The sequence below is a fragment of the Rana temporaria genome, chromosome 5 (genome assembly GCF_905171775.1).
Source record: "Rana temporaria chromosome 5, aRanTem1.1, whole genome shotgun sequence".
In the NCBI taxonomy this organism is placed as follows: domain Eukaryota; kingdom Metazoa; phylum Chordata; class Amphibia; order Anura; family Ranidae; genus Rana; species Rana temporaria.
In genome coordinates, this window is record NC_053493.1 from 160,321,218 (window position 1) to 160,340,864 (window position 19,647).

General features: G+C 40.3%; 1 protein-coding gene across 1 annotated transcript in view; it reads left to right on the forward strand.

Moving 5' to 3' along the window:
• Positions 1-1,714: 1,714 nt before the first annotated feature.
• Positions 1,715-19,647, forward strand: part of DDC (dopa decarboxylase) — a 173,237-nt gene continuing 155,304 nt past the window's right edge. Inside the window, exon 1 of the mRNA XM_040353312.1 lies at positions 1,715-1,809. The gene's annotated coding sequence lies outside the window, so the exon portion shown is untranslated. The remainder of the gene's footprint in view (positions 1,810-19,647) is intronic.

Consider the following 19,647-nt stretch of genomic DNA (forward strand, 5'->3'; position numbering starts at 1 on the left):
CTGTGCAATAGCCACTGGGTGGCACATGCGCGCACCACCGGAGGCGCAATCGAGCGTTGATTGGACACAGGGGATGCCAATGAGCAGGTTCAGCAGACCCAATGCCTGCCGGACACCTGCGATTGTTCCCCAGAGAGGCAAAATGGCGATCTGCCTATGTAAACAAGGCAGATCACCTTTCTGACAGGGAAGACGATGGAGATCTCTGTCTTCATCCAGTCAGAGCAACGCCCACACAGTTAGTAAGCACTCCCTAGGAGCACACTTAACCTTTTGATCGTCCCTGATGTTAACACCTTCCCTGCCGGTGTCATCAGTGCAGTAACAGTGCATATTTTTAGCACTGATCACTGTATTAGTGTCACTAGTTTCCAAAAAAGTGTCATTACTAGTAAAAAAAAAAAAAAAAATCCATAAAAATATCTCATTGTTTGCACAAACCAATCAATATACGCTTAGTGGGATTTTTTTTCACCTAAAATATGTTGCTGAATACATATTGGCCTAACATCTTTTTAATTGGACATGTTTTATAGCAGAAAGTAAAAAATATTGTTTTTTTTTTCAAAATTGACACTCGGTGTCCCGCGATCGGTCACAGGAGCTGAAGAACGGGGAGAGGTGTGTGTAAACACACCTTCCCCGTTCTTCACTTTGGCAATGTCAGTGATAGTCTGTTCCCTGATATAGGGAAAGACGATCACTGACGTCACATGTCCAGCCCCGCCCCCCTACAGTTAGAAACACATATGAGGTCACACTTAACCCCTACAGCGCCCCCTAGTAGTTAACTCCTAAACTGAAATTGTCATTTTCACAGTAATCAGTGCATTTTTATATCACTTTCGCTGTGAAAATGACAATGGTCCCAAAAATGTGTCAAAATTGTCCGATGTGTCCGCCATAATGTCGCAGTCACGAAAAAAAAACGCTGATCGCCGCCATTACTAGTAAAAAAAAAATATTAATAAAAATGCCATAAAACTATCCCCTATTTTGTAAACGCTATAACTTTTGCGCAAACCAATTGATAAACGCTTATTGCCATTTTTTTTTACCAAAAATATGTAGAAGAATATGTATCGGCCTAAACTGAGGAAAAAAATCTTTTTTATATATATTTTTCGGGGATATTTATTATAGCAAAAAGTAAAAAATGTTGCATTTTTTTTCAAAATTGTCACTCTATTTTTGTTTATAGCGCAAAAAATAAAACTCGCAGAGGTGATCAAATACCACCAAAAGAAAGCTCTATTTGTGGGGAAAAAAAAGGACGCCAATTTTGTTTGTGAGCCACGTCACACGACCGCGCTAACCTGCATAATGGTCCGGGTCTTAAGTGGTTAAGGGAGTAAAACCTTCCAGTGATTTTTTTTTTTTTACTAAGGTAAGTATAACATTCACTTTGCTAAATTATAGTCCCGGTTTTGTATTAAATCTGAGCAATTTTGTGCTGTTAGTAGCATAATGTCAAATGTAAAATGTCGATCTTGATAGTCTAGAATCAAATTAATGTACGCTGTGGCGAGACCAATAGAAAATATTGTGCCAGTGTTAGAATTAATCAGATAACGTAATTAGCATGTTTGGCCATGATGGGTAAAACAACAGAAAACAAGCATATGTTTTGTAACGTACAAGAGGTGGCTTTTGTATTTGAGAGATGCTGCAGATGACGGCTGAATGACATGCAGTGTCTCTGATTGGCCAGAGGGGAGTGGGTATGCTGGCTATATAGTGTGAGCTGCTTAACCAGAGTATCACATCTAAGAGGGGAACAGCTGAAGAGCCAGGATATTTACATTAACTGTAAGTAACATTCTCTCTTACCTAGCAGCTTTGTGCCTGTCTAATCCCAAGAAGATAAATAACTGGATTACAGCAACTCTCCATGCTCCAAGCTTTTCTGTTCACACTACATGATCAGCAATGCTCTATCTCATAAGACTAACTTAACTCTCCACTAAATTGTTTCTTTTTTACATTTCATGGGAATAACAAAATATTTATAATGAATCAAGCCTAAAAACAGCAAATTCCAGGAAAATGTTGTGTTACTGATTTTTTTTTTTATTATTTCTTTTTAAACCTATTAAGGCAGGACACACGCAGCCCTGAAACCAAAAAACATAAAGTAATACACATATTTCTTAATTGTATTATTCAATTTAGAGGCTTAGCATGTTTAGTCCAATACGTAACTAGAACAGTTCATTTTCGGCTCCTGCTTGTTATTTTGGTTTACAGGGCCCTGCCAGTCATCCCATATGCCATTTGCCCATTTTTTAAATGATTGCCATGCACTAAAAATAGACTTAGGCTTATTCCGATCCCCTTTCACATGTGATCTTTCAGAGAGATTTAAAAAAATAAAATTCTCCAGGCAAACATTTTTTTTTTTTTTTACAAGACATCCGACAGCCTTTGAATGTAATCTTTCAGGTGTTTTTGTTCAAAAAAGGGACTGACTTTATTTGATAACATAGGAATACTTTTAAAAATAAAATAATTACATTTTATATATTTATTCTTGTTTATTTGTAGTTTCTGTTTAGGATTATAAAATGCTAAAATGACGGCTCCCCTTCTATAAACATGTTCTTTGAGTAACATATAGCATACGCACATAATTTCAGAGAGCATAAATAATTTTATTTATTCAGCCAACATGTTGGATGGCAGGCTAGTAAATTTTCGGCAGACATCGGTTGCATGTCTAATTTTTGTATGGTCAGTACACAAATCCGTTGCACAAAAGTCGAAAGTACAAACACTCATGCTTGCAATCAATGCTCACCAAACACAAAATTAGCAGAAGGGGCCCAAAGGGTGGGGCACAAGAGCTGAAATTTTTCATAGTACCTCACTACATTCATGTTTGTGGCATGACAATTGTGTAATGTTAGTACGCAAGACACACGCCCTTTTGACAAAAATCAGACGCTCGGTTGGCCAACAATCGTACCGTGTGTACGCGGCTTTAGACCCCATACACACTATACAACATTTGTTGTCTGATTTCCTTTAAGCCTCATACACACGTTCGGACTTCCATTGGACAAATCCGTGGATATTTGTCCAAAGGGCGTCAGCCGGGAACTTGTTCTGCATATAGACGGCAGAACATTTTCAGCCAACATTCACAAAACAACGTGTTTTTTCTGCACTCTACCGCCACCCTTTGGGCAACTTCTGATATTCTTGTCTGATGTTTAGCATTGGTTCGAAGCATGCATGTTTGTACTTTGGATTTTAGTCCGATAGATTTGTGTACACACGATCGGATAATCCAATGGATCACATTTGTTGTCGGACAATTTGAGAGCATGCACAGCCAACATTTGTTGTCGGAAATTCTGACAATAATTGTCCAATGGAGCATACAGATTGTCGGATGGTCGGATAATCTGACAACACATGTCCATCGGACAATTGTTGTCGGAATATCCGATCGTGTGTACGGACCTTTAGATTTACCAAAACCATGTAGTGCAAGGGCCTGTCTGATTGCATACAAATTTAAATTCTTAGGCCGCGTACACACCATCTATCCAAACCGATGAAAACTGACCAAAGTTCAGTTTCATCGGTCCAAACCGTCCGTGTGTATGTCCCATCGGTCTTTTGTCCTTCGGACAAAAATTAGAGAACTTGCTTTAAAATCGAACAGATGGACCGCTGACCGATAGGTCCAAACCGATGGTTAGTACACAAAAGCATCGGTTCAAAACCCGCGCATGCTCAGAATCAAGTCGACGCATGCTTGGAAGCATTGAATTTTGTTTTTTTCAGCACGTCGTTGTGTTTGACGTCACTGCGTTCTGACCCGATCGGTTTTTGAACTGATGGTGTGTACGCACATCAGACCATCAGTCTGCTTCAGCGGTGAACCGATGAAAACGGTCCGTCGGACCATTCTCATCGGATGGATCGACTGTGTGTATGCGGCCTTAAAGCGGGGGTTCACCCGTACATGACACTTTTTCCCCTTAGATGGATGCTCGTTTTGTCTAGGGGAATCGGCTAGTTGTTTTAAAATATGAGCTGTACTTACCGTTTTCGAGATGCATCTTCTCCGCCGCTTCCGGGTATGGGCTGCGGGACTGGGCGTTCCTATTTTGATTGACAGTCTTCCGAGAGGCTTCCGACGGTCGCATCCATCGCGTCACGATTTTCCGAAAGAAGCCGAACGTCGGTGCGCAGGCACAGTATAGAGCCGCACCGACGTTCGGCTTCTTTCGGCTACTAGTGACGCGATGGATGCGACCGTCTGAAGCCTCTCGGAAGACTGTCAATCAAGAAGGAACGCCCAGTCCCGCAGCCCATACCCGGAAGCGACAGAGAAGATGCATCTCGAAAACGGTAAGTACGGCTCATATTTTAAAACAACTAGCCAATTCCCCTAGACAAAACGAGCATCCATCTAAGGGGAAAAATTGTTTTATGGATGAACTCCCGCTTTAAGTTTTGACCTCAAATTATATGGTTTTGGCAATTCTGAAGGAAAAAATCTACAGGAAATTGTATAGTGTGTATCGAGCTTATGTGACCAATTACCTTTAAACATGTAAGATGTTATCCTAAGAAAGTTTAGTATGGAAGTCATAAACTGTAGATCCTATTGAATGCCAGCTTATTTGTTTACTTCTGTAACTGCCAAAACTGTTATTTTGTGAAATCCATTATTGTAACGGGATAAAATCTGTGTTAAAGTCAAAGATAACAATTGAGTCACTATTGGCCAGAATATTTGTTCTAAGCAGGGCAGCAGAAAGACATGGGGAATGGCTACAGCATTTTGACACTGACAATCGGTGTCACGTACCTTTAGGCTCAGTTCACAGTAGGTTAGACAGGTTAATTTGGTTGTTCTGCAGGCTGGTCGGTAAGGAGGCTTGGTTTTTCCCTGGCCATTCCCCAGGTTTTGTTGTTATCTGTGTCAGCCTTCCTATGCCACTTACTGCGATTGCCAGCAATAGATGGGAGCGGTGGACACGTTTATGTTTCACCTGTGGTGTTTATATTGGTCCAGCAGTGCACCAACACCTTTGCAGCCATTGTGCTATATGCTGGGTGTTTGGTGTTCTCCTGTACCTTTAAGGAGGGGTGGCTTCCCTTCAGTCCACCTGCCCCTATCTATCCATTAGAATGCATGTGCCTCCACTGTGGGGACACTCATTATTTAGTGTTAGGACCACAGATTACAGGGTGCCTTGATGCGGCTCTGTGGCTCACGCATGCGTTTGCAAATGCGTGCGGACAAAACCCCTGTTTTTAACGCATACTGTAGACAGGTTAATTTGGTTGTTCTGCAGGCTGGTCGGTAAGGAGGCTTGGTTTTTCCCTGGGCATTCCCCAGGTTTTGTTGTTATCGGTTCACAGCAGGGGTCCTGTGCATCCTACTCCGAATTCAGCCCAAATTTTTGGCTGAATTCGGAACTGAAATGGAGCAAAAGACACACAGGGCTCCTGTGCATATTTGCAACGGAGCCACTCCGGAGATATGTGAACCAGCTTCATAGAGAGCCATTCACATTCTCCTGCTCCCTGCATCCAATGCACAATAGTGTGAACCCGGCCTAAAGTTAATCTGTCAAGAAAGAAATATAATATGTCTCTGCTAATCTCCTTCTGGAAATGCTGGTTGCATTGCGTTTTTGGCTTCAGCTTTGAATCACTGACCTGAAACGCATGTGCACACCTTACTTGTTGCTTTTCTATTCTAGGTCAGTGACTCAAAAAGTATCAAATCCTAAACTGTCGGAAAAAAGATCAGCAGTGCAGTTTGTTAAAGGAGTTGTAAAGGAATTTTTTTTTTTTGCCTAAAATTAATGTCTGCAAGGTAGACAGACAGAATAGTGTAATGATTCTGTTAAAAAACGAGTAAATACCTATTAAATTCCTTCATCTATATCACCTCCGGCATTCTAGTTTCTGTTCTCTCATTCACTTCCTGGTTTGCATCGTTCGTTCATGTAAGAACTACATTTCCCAGTATGAACTGCGGCACACCCAGTAATTCACACCTCCTTGAAGTCGCTAACACGTAGAGAGCATCCTGCCACACAGATGTAGTTCCCAGGAGGGGGTGAGCACGTTACTGACCACCGCAGTAAACCCTCCGGTCACGGTGGTCAGTAAAACCAGACAAGCAGGAAGTGAACAGAACAGAGAAGAAATAGAGCAACCTCTGAGCAAAAACGAACAATGAGGAAGTGAAAAGAGGAATGTCTGCAGGTAAAGGATGCTTATTATGAAAAAAAATAATTCCTTTACAACCCCTTTAAGTTATGTTCATATGAAATGGGTGTTTCCCAGTATTTTATAGCTGTATGGAAGAAGTGGAATGCTGAGCTAATATGACCACACCAAAAACCATTTGGGATCATCTCACAAAAAAATATTCACTATTTATTATTATGGGCCATACAGGAAAACTTATTGTGCCACAGAAAGCTTTGCCACTTTTATAACTTGACAATTTGATGAAATGCTTTTCTTTAGAGTAGCAGTATTATTTCTATTATACAAAGGGATTAAAATGTGGACACTTTTGGGAAAAATGTTTGCTAAAATTCAGAATTTTGTAACACAAATATATTATTACATTCAAAAGGCGCAAACATTTTTTTCCACGCTGCCACTAATGCCGCGTACACGCGGTCGGTTTTCGGCATGAAAAAAACGACCTTTTTTTAGCATGTCCAAAAAACGAAGTTTTTCCAACTTCATCATTAAAAACGATGTTACCCACACACCATCGTTTTTGAAAAATTATGAACAAAGCGCGGTGACGTACAACATGTACGACGGCACTCTGAAGGGGAAGTTCTATTTGCCTTTGGGCTGCTTTTAGCGGATTCCTTGTTAGTAAAAGACGATTCACGTTTTTTTGTCTGTTACAGCGTGATGAATGTGCTTACTCCAATATGAATGGTAGTTTTACCAGAACGAGCTCTCCCGTCTCATAACTTGCTTCTGGGCATGCGTGGGTTTAAAACGACATTTTAAAAAATGACGTTAAAAAATGCAGCATGTTCAAATTTTTTTTTTGTCGTTTTTCAGAAGTCGAAAAACGATGTGAAGCCCACACACGATCATTTTAAATGACGTTTTTAAAAACCGCCGAACATGCCGAAAAACGACCGCGTGTATGCGGCATAACAGCTTCCCATCTATCTTCAAAATATTTTTTTTTGGAGTTCAAAAATATTTATTGTATCATAGAAATCCAAGGTTACTACCTAAATTTACATTTCACTGGCTCCCAAATGACCCCTACATCAGGGCTAAAAATAGGAGTGATATATATGTGGATAGTCACGTAGTGGAGAACAGATTTGAAAATTAAGAATAAACTAACATTAATTTAAGATTAAAATGAAGATTAAACTATAAATAAATGTAAACAAAGCCATTGATACAGTTCTAAAATAATAAAATAATAAATAATAAAATATAAAAAGAACAGTACAAGAGCGGTTTTGACATACAAAAAAAAGAATGGCAAAATATTAAGAAAATATTTAGTACATTAAGAGCCCTTTCACACTGGAAACGCCTATAGCGGAGTGTTAAAATAGCGGTAAAACACCGCGATTTTACAGTGATTTTACAGTGTTTTCAATTCATTTTAATGGAGGGGGCGTTTTATGAGCGTATTAATAGCGCTATATTTAGCGCGAAAACGTGGCAAAAGCGCACCAGTGTGAAAGGACTCTTATGTTCATTTTGATAGAAGCATTGTAGAGCAACCAATGTATATATAAAAAGTCTGTTACCCATGAACAGAGAAAACAATCCCTGATGACATCCTCTTTGTGGCTCTTGGATTTTGATCTTATTTTGATTTTTAATAAACTTTTTTGGATGATCTGTATGATTGAAGCATCTTTTGCTTATATAATCTGGGGGCAATTGAGGAATATCTACTGGCACAGAAAGAGGAGTACATTTTTTGGCTGCTTGTAGCACCATTGTTCCAGGTATGTCGGCGTGGATATTGTGCTATACACAAGTGCATACTGACCCCCTGGGATCTATCTTTTATTGTTAAAAAATAGATTAACCACTTAAGGACCGCCTAACGCCGATATACGTCGGCAGAATGTCACGGCTGGGCATAATCACGTGATTGTTAAATGCCCAGCCGTGGGTCGCGCAGTGGCGCTGTCATTGATCGTCTGTTCCCTGATATAGGGAAAGGCGATCAATGATGTCACACGTCCAGCCTCACCCCCCTACAGTTAGAAACACATATGAGGTCACACTTAACCCCTTCAGCGCCCCTAGTGGTTAACTCCCAACCTGCAATTGTCATTTTCACAGTAAACAATGCATTTTTATAGCACTTTTTGCTGTGAAAATGACAATGGTCCCAAAAATGTGTCAAAATTGTCCAATGTGTCCCCGCCATAATGTCGCAGTCATGAAAAAAATCGCTGATCGCCGCCATTACTAGTAAAAAAAAAATATTAATAAAAATGCCATAAAACTATCCCCTATTTTGTAAACGCTTTAACTTTTGTGCAAACCAATTGATAAACGCTTATTGCCATTTTTTTTTACCAAAAATAGGTAGAAGAATACGTATCGGCCTAAACTGAGGGAAAAAATTTTTTTTATATATTTTTGGGGGATATTTATTATAGCAAAAAGTCAAAAAATATTGAATTTTTTTCAAAATTGTCGCTCTATTTTTGTTTATAGCGCAAAAAAAAAAAACGCAGAGGTGATCAAATACCACCAAAAGAAAGCTCTATTTGTAGGAAAAAAAGGACACCAATTTTGTTTGGGAGCCACGTCGCACCGCCGCGCAATTGTCAGTTAAATCGATGCAGTGCCGAATCGCAAAAAGGGGCCTGGTCTTTTACCTGCATATTGATCCGGGTCTTAAGTGGTTAAAAAATAGAAATAATGCGCAACCATAGAATTGCAACAAGGTGCAAATACGTGAAAAAATATGTGAGTACACACAAACCAAAAGACTTGAGTATAAATACAATCAATAAAGGTTAGATAATGAATGAAATGTGCAAACAAAATTTGTGTCCAATAAGTGTTCATTTAAAGTGGTTGTAAACCCCCACCCAGGATTTACACCTACAGTTAAGCCTAGATTAAGGCTTACCTGTAGGTGTTTGCAATATCTCCTAAACCTACATGGATTAGGAGATATTTGCCAATAGGTATGCACTGTAGACAACAGCGCAGGCGGTGTAAAAACCCCCATTCATAAAAACTGCAATGCTAACCCTTACAGTGCCCCCTCCTGGTTAACCCCTTCACTGTCAGTGTCATTTTCACAGTAATCAGTGCATTTTTATAGCACTTTTCGCTGTGAAAATGACAATGGTCCCAAAAATGTGTCAACAATGTGTCCGCCATAATGTCGCAGTCACAATAAAAAAAAAAAATCGATGATTGCCGCCATTAGTAGTAAAAAATTATTTTTTAATAAAAATGCAATAAAACTATCCCCTATTTTGTAAACGCTATAAATTTTGCGCAAACCAATCAATAGACGCTTATTGCGATTTTCTTTATCAAAAATATGTAGAAGAATACGTATCGGCCTAAACTGAGGGGAAAAAAATGTTATATCTTTTTTGGGGGATATTTATTATAGCAAAAAGTAAAAAATATTTAATTTTTTTCATAAATGGTCGCTTTATTTTTGTTTATAGCGCAAAAAATAAAAACCGCAGAGGTGGTCAAATACCACCAAAATACCACCAAAAGAAAGCTCTATTTGTGGGGAAAAAGCACGCCAATTTTGTTTGGGAGTCACGTCGCACGACCGCGCAATTGTCAGTTAAAGCGGCGCAGTGCCGATTTGCAAAAAGGGGCCAGGTCCTTAACCTACATATTGGTCCGGGTCTTAACCCGTTAAAACCACAATCCCCCCCTTATCTGCTTGTCTGATAACCAAATTCTTTCTCTCACAGAGAGAAACTATTCCCTCCTTACTACTTTGAGCATATTATCACGATTTTATGTTTTACATATCCAGCCAAGGAATATTGTTTTTAGAATACTTGAGCGATATCCTTATTTACTATCCACTATACAACAGTGGGTGCTTATGAGAGACCAGATGTATCTAATTTCACTAGGTTATTAGTTCATTTGCAGTCAATTTAATCACATCCATTTACTATTGGCACCATTATATAGGCCCCCATTTGAGGTACATTGGTCTATTGTTCATGTGTTTGATTTCACCTCACAGGTTCACACATTTTGTCACTAGAGCAGTCGATGATGCAGATCATTTGACTGTCATTATCACTATATTAGAATCCTTTTTAAGGGGTTTTTATTTTTCTTTCACATTGGGCGCTACATTTTTTTCACACTATTTTCACAAAGTATCCACTTTGTTATGTTGGCAGCCTGACCCACGACATCCAGTGGTTTGCGCAATATTATTTTGTATTTATTTGTTTCCTTAGAGCTTTTCTGTCTTTCCTTTTTTAAACTAACCTGTAATAATTCCTGTAGAACAAGTTCCTTGAAACCTGTGATACTAGAGGCTGGTTTCCCCGGGGGGGGTTAAACAAGGTAACATTCTTAAGTCCTGTCCCTCCCTTTGCTTCACCAACCACTGGTATGCTATTTCTAACAATTGGATTTGATAAAAACTGATGTTTAATACTCAGTTTCCTGGTTTATCTTTGAACGTCCAAAAACATTTGAAATTTGAATACTCTGGCCCAGATTCTCAAAGGGCTTACAATGGCGCAACGCAATGTACGCCGTCGTAAATCCTAATCTGGGCCATCGTATCTATGCGACTGATTCTTAGAATCAGTTACGCATAGATATCCATTAGATCCGACAGGCGTAAGGCTCTTACGCTGTCGGATCTTAAATGCTATTTTTTTTTTTTGCCGCTAGGTGTCGCCTCCGCCGTTTTCCCCGTTGAGTATGCAAATTAGCAAAATACGCGAATTCCCGAACGTACGTGCAGTCGACGCAGTGAAGTTACGACGTTTACGTTAGATTTGCGACGCGTAAAGTTGCCCCTGCTATATGAGGGGCAACCAATGTTAAGTATGGCCGTCGTTCCCGCGTCGAAATGTAAAAATTTACGTTGTTTGCGTAAGTCGTCCGTGAATGGGGCTGGACGCCATTTACGTTCACGTCGAAAACCAATGACGTCCTTGCGACGTCATTTAGCGCAATGCACATCGGGAAATTTTAGGGACGGCGCATGCGCATTACGCTCGGCGCGGGAACGCGCTTAATTTAAATGCTATACGCCCCCTACCCGCCTAATTTGAATTAGGCGGGCTTGCGCCAGGTGATTTACGCTACGCCGCCACAACTTTGCAGGCAAGTGCTTTGTGAATAAAGCACTTGCCTGTAAAACTTGCGGCGGCGTAACGTAAATGACATACGTTACGCCGCCGCAGAGATACGCCGGATCTACCAGAATCTGGCCCTCTATCTTTTATTGTAAGCCTTTAATCCTGATTTGGTGGTGGCAGTGGTAGTTGACACTTTTAGGAGTCTTACCCATACTATTGCACTATACACAAAAGGACTGAGGATTTATTTACTTGGAAAATAAGAATTTTTGCATAACAATTTTTGTGAAAGTTTATTGTAGAAAATACTGAAAGAGACTTTTACCTCAAGCACTGCAGTTTTCCATCTTTTTGAATAACATTTATGTTCATATTTTAACAATTTCCAATTAAATGCACTTAAAAATTGTGCAAATTGTGGACGAAAGCTGTGTGAATCTTGCTTGAAAACACTCATAAAAAGACCCCCTAGGGCAGTGATGGCGAACCTTGGCAACGCAGATGTTTTGGAACTATATCTCTCATGATCCTCATGCACTCTGCAGTGTAGTTTAACATCATGGGAAATGTAGTTCCAAACATCTGGGGTGCCAAGGTGTCTCCATCCCCACCCTAGGGTTTTTTAATGTATGTCTGCCTGCCAGTCACTACATATTTTGTCCACCGATATACCAATATCTTTATTACTGTACTTTATTTTTGGTAGGATTTATTTACATTACTTAGATTTATTTAAGTAATGTAACTAATTTGCTAATGTATTGTTTATATATTTCACCCCAAAAATGGGGCATGTAAAGGGGCATTTGAGAGCCCCCAAAATGCATTGGCTTTTAACCCTCGGTTTGTGGCAATAAGTACCTTTAGGCTCTAATACTATTGGTGGGATGCACCAACATTCCCTGGATTTCCCCAAATTGTTCCCTTTTTGAGGCTCTTACATGTTTAAAGGGTTTGTAAAGATTTTTTTTTTTTTATCATAATAGCTTCCTTTACCTTAATGCAGTGCTGTTTTCATGTCCTCATTGTTCGTTTTTGCTCTCAAGTTGCTGTAATTATTCTCTGATCTCCACACTTCCTGGTTGTCTGTTTCCTGATAACCACAGTATGGGAGCTTTCTCTCTGTGGTCACTAATCAAGGAGGTGTAATTACTGGAGGTCTAAAACCCCTCAACACCAATCAGTTTAGTTTTCCAAACCATCACTGCCCTGTATTGGCTCTGTGGCTCTGTACAGCAGAGAGGCAGGAAACAACATGCAAAAACTAAACTAGAAACTACAGGTACATTATATGATTGATTTTTATCTATTTTTAATCGTTTTTAAAAGGAATCAGTTAACTATTATGTCTCTATACCCTGTAAACAATCATTTCAGCAAAAAAAATGTTTTTATTTACAACTCCTTTAAGAGCTATCAAGCCAAAATTAGTAATTGCACTCCACACTACAGATTTCATTCCACACTATGAAACCAAATATCCATTTACCGCACTCTACACCTCCCATGCAAAGAGAACACTGTAATGTGTTATGGGGTTAAATTGAAGTTGGAAAGAAAAGCACATGAAATGGAAATAATTTGCGTTCATCCTGTTATTTAATGACCAGACAAGTTTAAAGCGGTGGTTCACCCTAATGAAATATTTTTTTTTTATAGCATTAAATTAGGCATAGTAGCGCGAGCTACAGTATGCCTGTATTGATTTTTTTTATCCCCGTACTCACTGTGCAATCCTCTATAGAAGATTCCGACTCCCCGCGGGGAATGGGCGTTCTTATCAAGAGGGAGGATGATTGACGGCTGGCTATGGCACGTCACGCTTCTCTGGAAATAGCCGAAATAGGACTCGGCGCTTCACAGCGCCTGCGCATAGTCTGTGCGCAGGCGCCGTATAGCACCGTGAAGAGCCGAGACCTGTTCCGGCTATCTTCGGGGAGCGTGACGTGCCATAGCTGGCCGTCAATCATTCTCCCTCTTGATAGGAACGCCCATTCCCCGCGGGGAGTCGGAATCTTCTATAGAGGATTGCACAGTGAGTACGGGGATAAAAAAATCAATACAGGCATACTGTAGCTCGCGCTACTATGCCTAATTTAATGGTAAAATGTTGTTAGTGTGGGTGAACAACCGCTTTAAAGTGGAGGTTCACCCAAAAAATACATTTTTAACATTACATTCAGCCGAGTTGTCCTAATGACAATCGGCTGTTTTTTTTTTTTTTCGTACATACCGTATTTCACCGCCGCTTCCGGGTATGTCTTCTGCGGGACTGGGCGTTCCCAACCCTACACTGCTCTCTTGCTTCTGGATAGGCCCTCAGACAGCCTAGTAGTCAGATGTCCCCGTGATAGGCCTTAGGCTCTAGCCTAGCATTACAACACAAGTCTATCCAGACAGTTGTCTAGGTGGCACAGAACCGCGATCACCTGACCTCACCCAAATAAATAGGCTCTCCCAGCAGGCCAAGGACACCCTATCTATTTCTAATCAGTCCTTGCAATGCCCTTGTCTTATCTAATGCCACCAGATACCCATCCATCTAGTGACAGAAGAGAGAAATGCAGCAATTCCTGAATTAGGGTGGAATCAATTGATCCCCGATCAATTGTCTAAGGCGACTATACCTGGCAGCTAAATTTACTAGCAACCCTGCCTACACATCGGGGTTCTACACAGGTGTAATATATAACATACCCTAAAGGTGAACTTAGTCTTTAACCTGTTTTTCCCAAAGACAGCCTGATCGTGTGAATAATCAGACCATTAAATTTAATTTAATTTGTTCTGTATCAAATGTTAGCTTTTTAAATGGACAGGATTCATACAATTTAAAGTGGATGTAAACCCACTCTCATCCTTTCTAAACTACTGCCATAGTGCTGATCTATAAGGATATAGATGCCTCCTGCATGTATTCTTACCTGTCAAATGTCTCCCCTCTGGCTGTTATAAGAACTGAAAAACTGCAGATTCTGTGGGTGAATCTGTTGTCTGGAGCTCGGTGGGTGGAGTTGTGATGTCAGTAGACTCCCCGCCCTCCTTTACACTCCCCTTGTCAACATGCCTTTTTTCCTGTGTATTCATTACACTAAATTCTGCTATGATCACTAACATCCAGTCAAAATCCAGAAAAGTAACCACATGACTTCAGAAAAGGAGTGGGGGGTGGGAATTAAAAAATAATGCCTGTCTCCAGGCTGGTGCATGAGATATGTAAATAACCTGTCATTCACAGCAAGGGGGTGGAACGGACTAAGGTTTTTCTCTGTAAGTCAGTTTTATTTCATTGAACAATAAAAGAGGATTGCTCACAAAAAAAATTTTTTTCCGGGTTTACATCCACTTTTTAATACTCACCAAAAGACACAAAAGTAGAATGTGGTTAAATCTGGCATCCAAATGCAATGCCTTCTGCATTTTTGTATGGCTGGATCTAATCTGTCTAACAACATGGTAGGGCTGAGAGTGACAAAGCTGGGATCAGACTATATAGAAAAAAATACAGAGTGCACAATTAAATCAAATTAGATATAAACTTTACAAACATTGAAGCTGAGGCCGCGTACACACGTCCGAGAAACTCGACGGGCGAAACACATAGTTTTCCCCGTCGAGTTCCTTGTTCGGCTGTCAAAAAACTCGTTGAGCCAAATTTTCCCATTGCCCGACGAGGAAATAGAGAACATGCTCTCTTTTTGGCCCGACGAGTTTCCCGACGGGTTTCTCGGCGAAAAGTGTACACACGACCGGTTTTCTCGGCAGAATACGTCTCCCATCGAGTTTCTTGCTGGATTCTGCCGAGAAAACCGGTCGTGTGTACGCGGCCTGACTGTTTTCAGCAGTGCACTTAAAGTAGATCTATAGACAAAGCTTATTTTTTCATTTTGGATAGGGCAAGGGAGACTTATAACCCCCAGAATTTTCTTCACCATCTGTGGCCCATTGCAGAGTTTTCCCTTCACTTTCTGTCCCATAGTCAAACAGCAAGTGATTGGAAATCCCTACAAATTATGGGAATTCTATGGGCACCCCCAGGTCGCCAAGAAGATTTCCCCTCTATTACTTTTCTGGAGACAACCCAAAATTTGGGATTTTCTTTTACTTTCAATTATAATGGTGAACAAGACAAATAGAGGCGGTGAATCTCCCTAACAACAATAAAAAAATAGACAGGTATTCTAATTCCTCTCCACTCTATCCAATACAAAAAAAAAAGTTTTGCCTTTAGTTATACTTTAATGCACCAGAACCCAAAGACCTCTAATGCCGCATACAGACGGTCATTTTTTGCGATGGAAAAAAAATGAAGTTTGAAGTGATGAAAAAAAACGACATTTTTGAAACTTCATTTTCAAAAACGATGTAGCATACACACCATCGTTTTGAAAAATGATGAACAAAGTGACGGCACTCTAAAGGGGAAGTTCTATTCGCCTTGAGGCTGCTTTTAGCTGGTTACTTGTTAGTAAAAGACGTTTCGTGCTTTTTTGTCTGTTACAGCGTGATGAATGTGCTTACTCCATTATGAATGGTAGTTTTACCTCCCGTCTCAAAACTTGCTTCTGGGCATGTGCGGGTTTAAAACGTCATTTTTGCCCACACACAATCATTTTTTATGACACAAAAAATGACATTTTAAAAAATGACATAAAAAATTCAAGCATGTTCGAATTTTTTTTTTGTCATTTTTCAGAAGACATAAAATGACATTTTGCCCACACACGATCATTTTAAATGACATTTTTAAAAATTTCATTTTATTTCATCACAAAAAATGACCGTCTGTACGCAGCATAATAGTGCTTGGCAAACTACTGAGATTTGTGAACAGTTTAAACTGAAATTACCTGTTTTTCAGGACTGGGTAGTGATCCTATCCTTTAAAACACCTTCAAGTAAAACTTTTAGGTTTCAAAAAGAGTGGAGAAAGATTATAACACCTGTCATGTTTTGATTGCTGTCTGCCCAGCGGGTTAAATGGAAAAAAATGACAGTTTAGAAGGAACCGCTGTACTAACTATCTGACATTAGTACAGCAACCCCCCCTGCTGCCCTATTGTGTTCTGACAGGGAGAACTCACCCCCCCCAAGCCAGAACACTCGGGTCAGCGGTCTCAGCCATTGGCTAAGAGCGCTAATCGAGAGCCGATCAGCAGACCTTTTTGTAGTTGCTGTTACTGCAAGTGTGCTGTTTATTTGCACCTGAACGTAGTTGCTGTTACTGCACGTGTGCTGTTCATTTGCACCTAAACGTAGTTGCTGTTACTGCATGTGTGCTGTTCAGTTGCACCTAAACGTAGTTGCTGTTACTGCAAGTGTGCTGTTTATTTGCACCTAAACGTAGTTGCTGTTACTGCAAGTGTGCTGTTCATTTGCACCTAAACGTAGTTGCTTTTACTGCAAGTATGCTGTTTATTTGCACCTAAACGTAGTTGCTGTTACTGCACGTGTGCTGTTTAATAGCACCTAAACGTAGTTGCTGTTACTGCACGTGTGCTGTTTAATAGCACCTAAACGTAGTTGCTGTTACTGCACGTGTGCTGTTTAATAGCACCTAAACGTAGTTGCTGTTACTGCACGTGTGCTGTTTATTTGCACCTAAACGTAGTTGCTGTTACTGCAAGTGTGCTGTTTATTTGCACCTAAACGTAGTTGCTGTTACTGCATGTGTGCTGTTTAATAGCACCTAAACGTAGCTGCTGTTACTGCAAGTGTGCTGTTTATATGCACCTAAACGTAGTTGCTGTTACTGCAAGTGTGCTGTTTATTTGCACCTAAACGTAGTTGCTGTTACTGCAAGTGTGCTGTTTATTTGCACCTAAACATAGTTGCTGTTACTGCACTTGTGGTGTTTAATAGCACCTAAACGTAGTTGCTGTTACTGCACATGTGCTGTTCATTTGCACTTAAACATAGTTGCTGTTACTGCACGTGTGTCTTGTAATGACCTGGGGGGAGTAGTGGCGGGGAAACTCATGCTATTTTTTTCAATGATTTTTATCCATATTGCAGGGACCAAACATTACATTAAAGCCGCAAGCAGTATTATTTTTTTTTTCTTATAGTAATCTCATGTTGTGCAGGGACATTTCTAAACATGTGCCACTACTATAGACACCCAGCAGCTACGATATTTAAAGGAATTTTTCATTTTTTTATTTTTCACTTTAAGCATCATTAAAATCGCTCCTCCAGAAAAAACAGTTTTTAAAAAAAAAATGTCATTGATACATGTTCCCTGGGGCAAGACCCGGGTTCTCAAAGACGTTTTCCAACAATAACTTGAATATTGGGCTTTAAAATTAGCACTTTTGAATTCGAACGTTCGAGTTCTAAATGTTCGCGCGAACGTTCGGTCCGTTCGAAAGTTCCGGTGCGAACCGAACGCGGGGGTGTTCGGCTCATCCCTACTCCCTAGCAGTTTTCTCGATGAAAAAACTGCCCGCAAAAAAATTGAAACAAGCTCTCTTTTATCTCGTCGTGTTTCCCGTCAGTTTTTTTCTGGTCATGAAAAACGTGTCGTGTGTATGCTTTTCCGAGGGGGAAAAAAACACGCATGCTCAGAATCAAGTATGCAGCCATTTGAAAGGAACTTCCCCTTTATAGTCCCGTCGTACGTGTTGTACGTAACCGCGATTTGGTCGAACTTTTTTTGCATGAACGTGTGTATGCAAGTCAAGCTGGAGAGGAATCACGTTGGGAAAAACTTTGTTTTTTTTTCCTGCCGAGAAAAATGGTTGTGTGTACGAGGATAGACATTATTTTCTTAGACATTATTTTCTGTGTTAAAAATATAGTATGTATCTACAATATATCATTTATTTCCAGGCCTACCCTTCTTTCTGTGTTTTATTATTAAAAAGCCCTTCCATTTTTGTTTTGTTTTGGGAGTGGGGTTGATTTACTAAATGCAAAAAGGCTGTTCCCTTTAACCACTATTGACGGCCGCAGGGTGGTTCTAAATCTCTGAGCCGCCGTCAATTGACGGCAGCTCATTTCCGCCGTGTCCCTTGGACACAGCCAGTCACAGATCGCCGTGAACGGCCAATCGGAGCGGCCGTTTCCTAGGCGATCTGTGCGGCCAATGAGAGATGATCTCATATGTTTACATATGAGATCATCTCTCATTCCCGGCTCTCGCAGACAGCGGTGCTGTCAGGGGAGAGAGGAGACGGATCTGTGTCTCTTGTACATAGAGACACAGATCGGTCACCCCCCCAGTCACCCCCCTTCCCCCACAGTTAGAACACTATATAGGGAACACACATTTAACCCCTTCCTCACCCCCTTGTGTTAACCCCTTCCCTGCCAGTCACATTTATACAGTAATTAGTGCATATTTATAGCACTGATTGCAGTATAAATGTGAATGGCGCCAAAAATGTGTCCGATGTGTCCGCCATAATGTCGCAGTCGCAATAAAAATCGCTGATCGCCGCCATTACTAGTAAAAAAAAAAAATAATAAAAAAATAATAATTCTGTCCCTTATTTTGTAGGCACTATAACTTTTGCGCAAACCAGTCGCTTATTGCGATTTTTTTTTTTTACTAAAAATATGTAGAATACGTATCGGCCTAGACTGAGGATAAAAAATGATTTTTTTTTTAAATTGAGCCATTTATTACAGCAACAATTAAAAATTTTTTTATTTTTTTTCAAAATTGTCGCTCTATTTTTGTTTATAGCGCAAAAAATAAAAACCGCAGAGGTGATCAAATACCACCAAAAGAAAGCTCTATCTGTGGGAAAAAAAGGACGTCAATTTTGTTTGGGAGCCACGTCGCACGACCGCGCAATTGTCAGTTAAAGCGACGCAGTGCCGAATCGCAAAAAGTCCTCTGGGCAGGAAGGGGGTTTAAGTGCCCAGTAAGGAAGTGGTTAAAGAGAATTTTCCCCTACAATAAGGTGAAGCTCTGATGTCTTTTTTTTTTCTTTCTAGTACGTGATTGGGTATTCTTTGCAAAGTGAGTTTTTAATACATTTTACTAATCTCTGGGAAAATCCCTTGCTAAGCGAAAGTCCCCCGCAGCCTATTTGCCTTTAGTGGACAAAACCTAGTATGTTTGTTTTATGCAGTTTGTAAACTCAGTTAAAGCAGGAGTTCACCCAAATTTTTTTTTAAACCTTAGATTAATGCTCATTTTGTCAAGGGGAATCGGGTCGTTTTTTTTAAATCGAAGCAGTACTTACCGTTTTAGAGAGTGATCTGCTCCGCCGCTTCCGTGTATGGTCTTTGGGACTGGGCGTTCCTATTTGATTGACAGTCTTCCGACAGGCTTCCGACGGTCCCATACATCGCGTCACGAGTAGCCGAAAGAAGCCGAACGTCG